Here is a 10,778-nt window from a genome sequence, read left to right as displayed (position 1 = left end):
TACCCAAGATTCTACTCACAGACCACATGAAGCTCATGAAGAAGGAAGACCAAGTAGGGACGCTTCAGAATAACAAAATACTCAAGCTAGCAAACATGAAGACAAAGTGTGGGACACAAACTGAAGGAGGGGACATCTGGAGACCATTCTACCTGAGTATCCATCCCGTGTGCAGTCACCAAAGGTAGACACTAATGTGGATGTCAGAAAGTGCATGCTGACAGGAGCCTGATATAGTCTCTTTAGAGGTCTGCCAGAGTTTGACATATTCAGAGGCGGATGCTCCCAGCTAACCATTGAACTGATCAAGGGGTTCCCAATGGAGGAGTTAGAATGAAGAGTGCAGGAGCTAAAAGGGTTTGCAGCTCCATGAGGAGAGCAACAATACCAACCAACCAGAGCTCCCAGGGTCTAAACCACCAACCTGGGAGCACTTAGGGAAGGATCCATGGCTCCATCTGTATATGTAAGGGAGGATGGCCCTGTCAGGCATAGGTGGGAGAGGAGATCCTTGGTCCCATGAAGGCTGGAAGCCGTATGTGGGGGAATTCGAGGGTGGGGAGGTGGGAGTGGGGGGGTAGGTAGGGACACATCCGCAGAGAAGCAGGAGGAAGGGTGATGGGATAGGGGATTCCTGGGCAGGGGCGGGGGATTCCTGGGCAGGGGCGGGGGGAATGGGGTAAGGGGATAACATCTGAACTGTAAATAAAATATCCAATTTAAAAAAAAAACCTATTCAGGAAAATAAAGAGTTTATTTAGCTGGGCCTGCCAATCACACGGTCTCAGGAAGGCTGACTCCCGTAAGGCATGTTAAGGCGATGGGGTGGGATAATTACCCCCTGGGTGGGATAATGCACTATCCTTCCCTGGAGTCCTCTGGCATGAAGCATCCCACCAAGCCACCATCCTGTGGCTCTTCTCACTGTTTTTGAGTTACTCAGAACAAAGCAATGTCATCTTTGCCCCCTAAAGCCTGGCATGGGTTCTCCAGGACTCTGAGCTTCCACTCTCCTCCCCGAAGTTACCCTCTGACTTCTGGGTGTGGCTGCTTACAAATGGCATAGTTTTCACCCCTCTGCTTTACACTCCTCCTCCAGGCAGCTGCCAAGATTGACAGCTCACCCGTTCTGCACTTTTCTCCTTGCCTCTTCATAAAATTGTGCTGGAGCTTCCTTTCCAGCCTGCCTTAATAGTTTTTTTAACTAATGGGACTAAGAAGCAAAAAACAAAAGATAAAAACAACAACAACGACAAAAACCAAACAACTCAATGTCCCCAATAACAGAGTTACAAGGAAAAGCTAAATAATAGTAACTAAAACAAGACCCATGGTTTTAGCTTTTTATGATATTGAAGGCTGTAGCTTCCAGAGGCCTATCTTTTTGTCTACACTAACTCTGGCAGCATTGTAAGCTGGGTCCAAGAACATGACACCTGAGTGCAATGACTCAGCCCCTTGGACTGTTCCAGTCTCCACGAAGCTGGCCACAGGCAGACCACACCCAAGACTGTGTTTATCTCGCTCAGATCTGAGTCTCTAATCCCAGCACCTGCCTGGGGCACCATGCTGTCCCATCCTTCAGCTGCACAGACACAGGTGCTTACATCTCTTGTCTGCAGGGGACAGAGAATTTTCACTAAAAACAAAGGGTGTTTTGAGACAGGATAGTGGGGTAGAGTGAATTAGACAAAGATGAAAAAAATCAGCATTTGAGAAAAACCCATCGGCAAAAAGGAAACTGGATACCCGCTCCCCCCCTCCACGCCTTTTGCCATGAAGCGTCTAACCTCACTGTGGGCTCTAGCCCACTTCGTCTCACGGAAATGTGTTCTTTTTTTTAATCAAACTCTTCGCTTACCCTTATCCCCGAACCTCTGCCCATTTCCTTGCTCCAGAATACAAGCGCCTGGTACCGGTCTGGAGGAGCCCACTAAAGCCTCCAGAAACCTTGTCAGTACCTTGTTCTGTCAGGTCTGTCGTTCCTTGCCAGGACCATGCCTTACATTTGAATATCCACAGCCTTTCCCAGACACAGAGGCATGCCACAGCGGGGGTCACACTGGCTCCTGAGAACCAAGTGTTTAATTTTTAGAGTTTCTGCCAAGCTGGTAACTGGAAATTGGTCATAGTGACAAAGTACCACCATATATAGTCCAACTTTTAGCCCACCACCCACTAGAGGTAGTGGGAAAGATAGGATATAGGGGAAGTGAACCTGTTTAGAAAGGTTCTTTGGAGAAACTCCCATCTGTGTTGTCAGGAAATGGCAGTTAAGTTCACAGGTTAGCAGCGGCAGTGCGATCCACTCACAAACACTTCACAGATACACCGGCAGTCCAGTTTGGGAGAGTCAGGATAACAAACACATATCAGCAGAGTTGACATGACCTAGCAGAGACTGCCAGGCCTCAGCCTCGCTTGAGGCAGCAGGAGGGACCAGGAGGAACGCCAGGAGTTCTCGGCTGTGCCTCTCAGGGAATTGAAGATCAGCGAAGATGTGAGACCCACAAGCGTTGCACACAGCGAGCTGTACCAGCAAGCCCAGCTCAGCCTCCATCACTGTCCGTCGAACCCCATTTATACCCTGCAAACAGCACGTGTCCTCCACAGGTCTTTCCTCAGCTGACATCACTCTGCCAATCACCCCAAGTCCACAAAAGAAGCAAGAAATTGTGGCACACCACCAGAAGTTTTTTGGCACGTTTCTCTCTATGGAGCCCCTACAAATGCAGCTCAACTACTCAATGTAAGGCGGACCAATAAATTGTTAGTGAAGAATCCTTCATCATGTGTCCTTCGATGTACTGCTCTAGCTAAATGTTCCTTCACCAGTCTGCTTCAGTGTTTCACCAGTGTCCGCTTCAGGAAAACACTCCTTCATGTGTTTGCCACAGCAAAACACCATCCAACACAACTGACTTTCCAAAGAGCCCTTAAGTTTTCACTTCATATATATTTTGATGAGTGTGTGTATGCTTTATATATTATACAAATAAATAGTGTATTACATATTATATAAATAATATTACATATTATATACATATACACATACATATACATATACATATTAGTGGCTCTTGCTTCCTAGACAGTGGTTCACAAGATGTTTTCCAGAACACAGTGCCTTTGTCACTTCTTGTTCCCTGTACTTTTGCGGCTACCACTCACCTTAGAACTCCATTTCTCACGAGCAGGTCTTGCAGCCCTCGCGCCCCCACTGGGCGCTCCTCTCATTGCTCCAACCTCACCTCTGCCCTTGACCATCCCCTAACTGATCTTGTCACGTGACTGTGCATCCGAACAGCGACTTTTTCTATTTTTTTATTTTTGTATTAAATTTGCCCACTCATGCCCCCATTCTTGAACACCATGTGTGTGTGTGTGTGTGTGTGCGTGTGCTCACCACATGTGTGCAGGTGTCCTCAGAAGCCAGAAGAAGGTGTTGGATCCTCTAGAGCTGGAGTCATTGGCAGTTGTGAGGCATCCCTTGTGGTTGCTGGGAACCATCTTGGGTCCTCTGGAAGAGCAGCAAGCGCTCTGAGCTGCTGAGCCTCTCTCCAGCCCCAGGGAGAAGGGATTCAGCAAGGGAGAGAGAAGCGAATGCAATGGACATGGGCGAAGGGTGAGAGAATGACCAGCATCGGTTATATATGTGGATGGAATTGTCAGAGCACTGAGTGTCAGGGAAGACGGAGCTTCTGAGCTGGGCATGTTCTCTGTTGGAATCTGTTTAGAGTCTCCCCAACATATGGGAAGCTGAGGCAGTAGGATTGCTGTGAGTTCAAGGTCAAGCTGGGCTTAGTAGTTTTTCTGTCACCTGGGCTAGAGTGAAACCACCTGAAATATAAATGAATGAATAAATAAATAAAGTGAATCAAAATGTCTTTTTCTTTTTTAATTACATTTATTTTTCAATTTCATGCCTGTGTACTGAATTTATGCCATTTCCCCCAACTACCTCCATGTGTTCCCAAACCTCACTTGTACACCTCACTCCTCAAACCCATAGTTTCTTATTTTTAAATTAATATATATGTATATTAATATATATATCCTGCTAAGTTCATTTAGTTGTTGTATATACACACACACATGCACACACACGTGCGCGCGCACACACACATTTTTAGAGATGTCCACTAGCTACTGGATAACCAATAGTGGTTAGTGGGCTCATCCCTAGAAGACTAATTCTCCTTCTCTCAGCTCTTCCTCTCTGGTCCGGGCCCATGAGAATTCCTCCATCCACACTGGCGTGTCAACTGGTGTCATTATGCAGGTTTTGTTTAAACTTTGCCAATTTTACAAGTACACAGAAATGTACTTCACCGTTGACATCACAGAAATATACTTCACCGTTGACATCACCAGTTGTAAGAATGTATAGACAGCCCCTGATTGGAGAGCTGATAATTATTTTTGGGTTTGTGGGCACCCTTTTAACACAGTGCATGATAAATTACTTGAAAGATTCAAGACTATGCTATGTATGCCATGGGCTTCAGGCTAGATGGTTTGCTCTCATAGGTTAATGGATGGAGTGTCCTGAGCATGTCTGGCATAAGCTGGGCTGAGTCAGGATGTCTGACAGATTATAGGGATTAAATGCATTTTTGACTGATAATATTTTTAATTTATGATGAGTTTATTTGAACCTCTGTCATGAACCTATATAAAGGTAGTCTACAAAGAAGAAAGTTTTTATAATTATATGGCAATGAACAAATTTAAGCCTATAGTACACACACACACACACACACACACACACACACAAACGTGCTGTGGGTTTAGTATAATTTGTAGACAGGACAACAAGAAAGGGATGAAGGGAGAGTGGCTACGGGTGACAGACGCTGAGTCATGAAAGAATATAATAATCTAATTTAGTTTTTTAAATGTTTTGTTTGTTTAGGATAGTCTCTTTCCATATGCCCTGGCTGTCTTGCAACTTGCTAAGTAGACCAGGCTGGTTTTGAACTCACAGAGGTCAGCCCTCTTGTCTCTGGTGTGGTGTTCTAGTTTTACCTCAGTCATGAATTTTTCAGCTTGTTGCTGTTGTTTGATGGTGGATAAGTCCATAAAACATGTCTGTGATAGTGAAAGTGTAGAACCCGGTGTGAGATGCCCACACCTTCACCTGGCTACACTGACCATATAGTAGCACTTTACTGAGACAGATGCACAGATTTTGGGTCTGATTAATTTTGCTGGTTGATTTTTTTTTAATTTGCAAGCTCTTTATAGCCAAGTTGTAACAAATATATAAAAATATTTGAAATGAAAAACTATAAAACATGTTATCTGCTTGATAGAAAATGTATGTCTTTAAAGTTTAGAGAATTTGCATGAATGCCACTCTGTGTGGTTTCCCTTAAGTAAATTATTTCCAACACATTAGGCTAAGCCTTGAGAGTGTAGCTCCATGGTTCTCATTTTACAAACAGAAACTTACCCAAGCAAGCAGAGTTTTACAGTTCAAAACTTAGTAAACCCTGGATATGATCAACATAGCCATTTGTATCATCACTGTCAAAGCAAAATGTCCTGAACTATTCACAGAAGCCAAGATATGGAATCAGCCTAGATGTCCATAAATACACACACATACACACAAACACAGACATACACATACAAACACACATACACATCACACACATATGCACTCACACATACACACAAACACAGATTCATATATACAAATATATATAAACATACACACATATACACAGAAGCACACATATGTTCAAACACAAATATACACACTCACAAACATACACATCACACACACATACACACAAACACAGACATACACATACAAACATACATACACACTCATACACACACACACATATACGCATGCTCTTACAAACACACACATCACACACACATATAATGGATTTTTTTTTCAGCCATAAGGAAGTTTCAGTACAACTCAATTTGTTTTCTTTCCTTATGGCTGAAAAAACTTCCATGTATGTGTGTATGTGTGTGTGTGTGTGTGTGCATGCACACACGCTAGAAATTGAACTCAGCCCTCTGCAGTAACAGTACACATTCTCAACCACTGAGAATTCTATTCAGCCCCAGAATCTACATTTAAACAAGCTGGCATGACCGTGGAAGGTGTGCCTGGGAGGAGGCAGGGAACCATCAGGAGCGGAGAGCGACATCGAGGATAATACTGGGTGTTGTGGGTGTTGTGACTGTGAACAACCTGCATGATAAATGTCTGTGGACGTCAGAATAAAACTCCTCATTTTGACAGTAATGTAAACACATACAAATTCTCCAATACCTGTCTTCCTGCAGTTGTTTAATTCAACTTAAAAAAAAAGAAAGAACTCAACTAATATCTATCATTTGCTATGGCAAAAGGAGCAAATTCAAATCTTGCAAAGGGACCTGTGAGGTGGCTCAGCAGGTGAAGAAAACCAGCTGTTTTCTTGGCTGAGCCTGACAACCTGAGTTCAGTCCCTGGGGTCCACAGAGTTGAAGTAGGAACCAGATCCCTGCAAGTTATTCTCTGAACTCCATACAAGTACTGTGTCTGTCAGGAGTGGACACATGGGGACACACACACACACACACACGAACAGAGCTTCTCACACCTCATAAGAACTTTCAAAATTCACATTTTAAAATAAGCCAGCTATCCTCCCCGGTTACCTTCACATTCCCAGAAATTCAAATAGCCTTTAACAATGCCAAATCCACGTGGAAATACCATTCCTTTGCTCTCGAAACCCTTAGTAGTTTTCCTTTGTGCTCCAGAAGTTTACCTGTGGAGTCCGAAGTCAGACAATTGTTTCAAAAAGAGATAACAACTTGCTGTCATGGACCGATTGAATCTTTTCCATTGCATCACAGATAAGAGCCACACGTCTGCCCTGCACGGCTCTGCCTTGTCTGGTTTTCCCCTACCTCTTCAACTCTGTCCTGTCCTCCTCACCTTCTAACTCCTAAGCCCAGAGTCTAAAGATCTCCTTTGTTCTTTGGGATGCTCTGCTGACTGGGGGGTTGTGGGAGGGTGTGGTGGGGTTTTTGATCCATGGTTCTAACTGGGGCTGAGAGTGCATTTACACAAGTTATTTTCTCCTCCCAAGGAACGTTCCCTTTCAGTTTCTGTTGATTTCATCTCCTCTTTCAGTATTTGGCTCAAACATCTCTAAGATAGCCCTCAGGGAAGGCCTGATAGGGCAACAATGGCAGGTTATGTAAACAGCCAGTCACACCAGTCTCCTTAAGTAGTAAATAAACATCTTTATTTAACTTGCTGTCTGGTAGAACAGTGGTTCTGTGTATTTCTTGTTTACTCATCAATTCCTAGAGGAGAAGATTGTTGGTCAAAATCCTCAACAGACATTTGGAACAATGAACAGATACCGAATGCTTACGTGTGTGGGGTGACAGGAGCTGGCCTTTGTGGCCCAGTCCTTGTCTGCCTGATCAGACACATCGCATCTACCCGGCTAAGCTTCCCACTTCTACAATAACTTGGAAGAAACTAATGTCCCTCATCCCCCTGCCCCTCGAGACAGGGTTCCTCTGTGTAGTCCTGGCTATCCTAGAACTCATTCTATAGACCAGGCTGGCCTCAAACTCAGTGATCCACCTGCCTCTGCCTCCTGAGTACTAAGATCAAAGGCATGCGCCACCACCCCCACCCCCAGATTCCTGTCCTTGTTTTTAAGATGATTAAATGGAACTGAAGAGCCTTGTCTAAGATCTCAGGAGAACTCATGACTGAGGTGAGAAAGTAGGGAGTCAATCTCACCTTCTGTAGCACCGAAGGGTCCCCAGTGCACCCCATGTTTCTTTTAGCTCTGTGCTGGCTTCACCCTCACGACCCATTTGTTGCCCAAAAGATCCATTGAGATTGAGTCACAGCAGGATTCATGCGATGTGACATTTGGGAGCATACACACATTCAGTCAATTGCATATGGTTATTTTCTAGAAGCCAGGAATCCAGACTTCTATACCCCTAAGGCAGTCAGTCACACGTTTGCCCTGATAGTGGGAAGAGGATAGGACTGAGAACTCTGGAGACACTGAGGTGCTTCTGTGCCCAAGGCTTTGCTTCACAAGCAACTCTGAGCAGCCGGGGTTTGCCTCAGTCTCCAGTGAGGGTAACCTGGGGGCGGAGGGTGGGAAAGGTCTAGGACCATATTGGGACAGGATTGGGGTGGTGGCCCCAAGCCCCATAAGCCGTTTAACATCTCTGGCTTCAGCCCACTGAAAGCTAACAACATTCCACAGCACCACCCCAGGCTCTAAGACACTGCCAAAAGTCTCCTGGACTGAAAACTGTCCCCTCTGTCCCTCCCCTATCCCATTGTCTGCCCATCAGATATATCCCATCCAGCATGAAGGTTTACATGTGTGTGAGTGTGTACACCCGGGTCAGCTGTTAGCCTCTCTGAATGTAACTCTCTAAAAGCTGACTCAAGGCAGGCTGGAAAAGTGATGGCATGCTTGTGTGACAGGATGATCCTTAGGTACCTGGCCTTGACAAACAAGTAGCTAGGAACAGGGACTTCAAGTTTGGAAGGGGAAGGGACCAAGTATAGTTTGAACTTGACATGAAGGAGGCTACCTGCGGCATGGCTGGAAAGCCCATGTATATTTAGGTACCACCTAGGTTGAGATACACAATCTGCTAATCCTGTCAAAGTCAAGGGCATAGCTACAGTTGTCTATGAACAATACTATGGAAGAAAAAGGCCAATTAAAAAGAGGGGGGGAACTTTCACCTTCAGGAGCATGAGACAGGTCAAAGGAGTCTAGAGGTACACCCAACAATGAAGGAGGAGCATCGGGGGTTGGGGCAAAGCTGTGGAAACAGGAAACCGTTTATCTAAAAAGGAAATGTACCTCCCTTGGGCTGTTGCTAGAGTCAACTATGCCAGGACAGTAAGCATCCATAATTTAGCATTAATACTCTTACATAAATGTGTTTTAAAAAAAGCTCCATCCCATTGTACCTGTTCAGAGTGGTCATGGTGTTCATGCTTAGGCCCGTAGAGCATGGGGTCATTCTGGGAGCACATCAGCATCCAGGCTCATAAACCAGAGTACCACCTCACATCCATTAGGATGGCTACAGCGAAGAAGAGCAGAAGAAAGAAAATAAAAAGTAACAAACACCGTCAAGACATGAAGAGATCAGGACGCACGTGTGCCCTGGTGAGAATGGATCAAGTTGCAGCCATTTTGGAAAACCAATATGGAGATTCTTCAAATAATTAAAAGAATTATACTATTGTATACAATTTTATTTCCTGGTCTATACCTCCAAAATTCCAAGTAGGAGCTCAAAGAAGGATTTCTACACTGGGTTTGTAGCTGTCTTAGTCAGAACAGCCAAGCAGCCCACGGGCCCAGTGATGAGCAGATAGATAAGGGGGTTACACATATCTTGGAGTATTATTCATCCACACAATATGGATGAGCTTGCAACACGCTGTGCTAAGGGAAACGAGGAAGTGACAAAAAGACAGACCTTGTATAAATCCACCCTTATGAGCTACCTATAGGAATCCATTTCCTAGAATCGATGGGCTGGATCTGGAGGCGGCAGAGGAGTGGCGAGTTGGCGTTTAACGGGGTCAGTTTCAGTTAACAGGGGAGAAAGTTTGCTCAACAATATAGATATAGTTAACACTACTGAAAAATGGTTTCAAAGGGAAAGGAGAAGGAAGAAGAGGAAGAGGAGGGTGGAGGTTTTGTGGAAGAGCTCACTTGATGAAATGAAAGTGAAGTAATCAACTCTCTAAATACAAATTTACATATTTTCATGTCTGTGTGAAGCCAGCTACAGTCTTCCAGGGATTCGTGGTAGTGGGCTGTTTCAATTGGAGCAGAATATTCCACGATCTACTTGTTCTGTATAGTAACTCTTAAAAGATGCTTCTCGGTTGGAGATGAGAAGGAAACAGGGCTCCTTGGGGTGCTTTCATTTCGAGAATCTCCCGCTGCCCACAGAACTCCCAGCCTGGACTTTGTTTTTACTGATGTTATCTGCTAAGCAGTGATCTCACTCATTAACCGTCCTTTAGTAGGTCACATTCAGAGGGGCTCGGGGCTTCCCACTGCACATGTGTGCACTCGTGTGCTGACCGATATAGGTTGCTACAGGACCAAGCAGCAGAACCTTGAGTGATTTTTGCCACATGCTAACTGTGAAGACCCTCCAACCAGGTCTGCACTTTCAATGACCAAGGTTGTGGCTGGGAGTTTCCTGAATGAGTAAGAATTCCTCAGAAAGCCTCTAGGCTGTGGAGGCTGCTCCTTGTGGCCTGACCACGCCCTCCCATGCCACCAGGAAACGACCAGGAGGAGCCCGCACTCCCACTTTCCTAATTTCGCTTCTGAGCAATTTGATCAAAAGTTTACTGAAAGAGCAATTCCATGCAAATTATCGAAAGGTAACTATTAAAACATGATAGGGAGGCTGAGAGAGATGGCACAACATGTAAGAGCACTCACTGCTTGCTCTTGTAGAAGACCAGGTTCAGTTCTCAGCACCCAACAAGGCAGCTCACAGTCATGACTCCAGTTCCAGGGGATCTAACGCCCTCTCTGGCCTGCATGGGTACTGCATGCCCGTGCTGTACAGCTATACATGCAAGCACAACACCCACACACGTAAAATAAAACTAATCTTTTTAAAAATAATGGTGAGAAATGAACAAAAATTAAAAATTCTAGTCCCCAGACTAGATGACAAGATATCTCAAACTATGCAGAACTAGAGTGCTGGCCTAGCATCTCAGG

Source organism: Grammomys surdaster, unplaced genomic scaffold, assembly GCF_004785775.1.
Source record: "Grammomys surdaster isolate TR1022 unplaced genomic scaffold, NIH_TR_1.0 362, whole genome shotgun sequence".
In the NCBI taxonomy this organism is placed as follows: domain Eukaryota; kingdom Metazoa; phylum Chordata; class Mammalia; order Rodentia; family Muridae; genus Grammomys; species Grammomys surdaster.
This window is presented reverse-complemented; position numbering follows the sequence as displayed.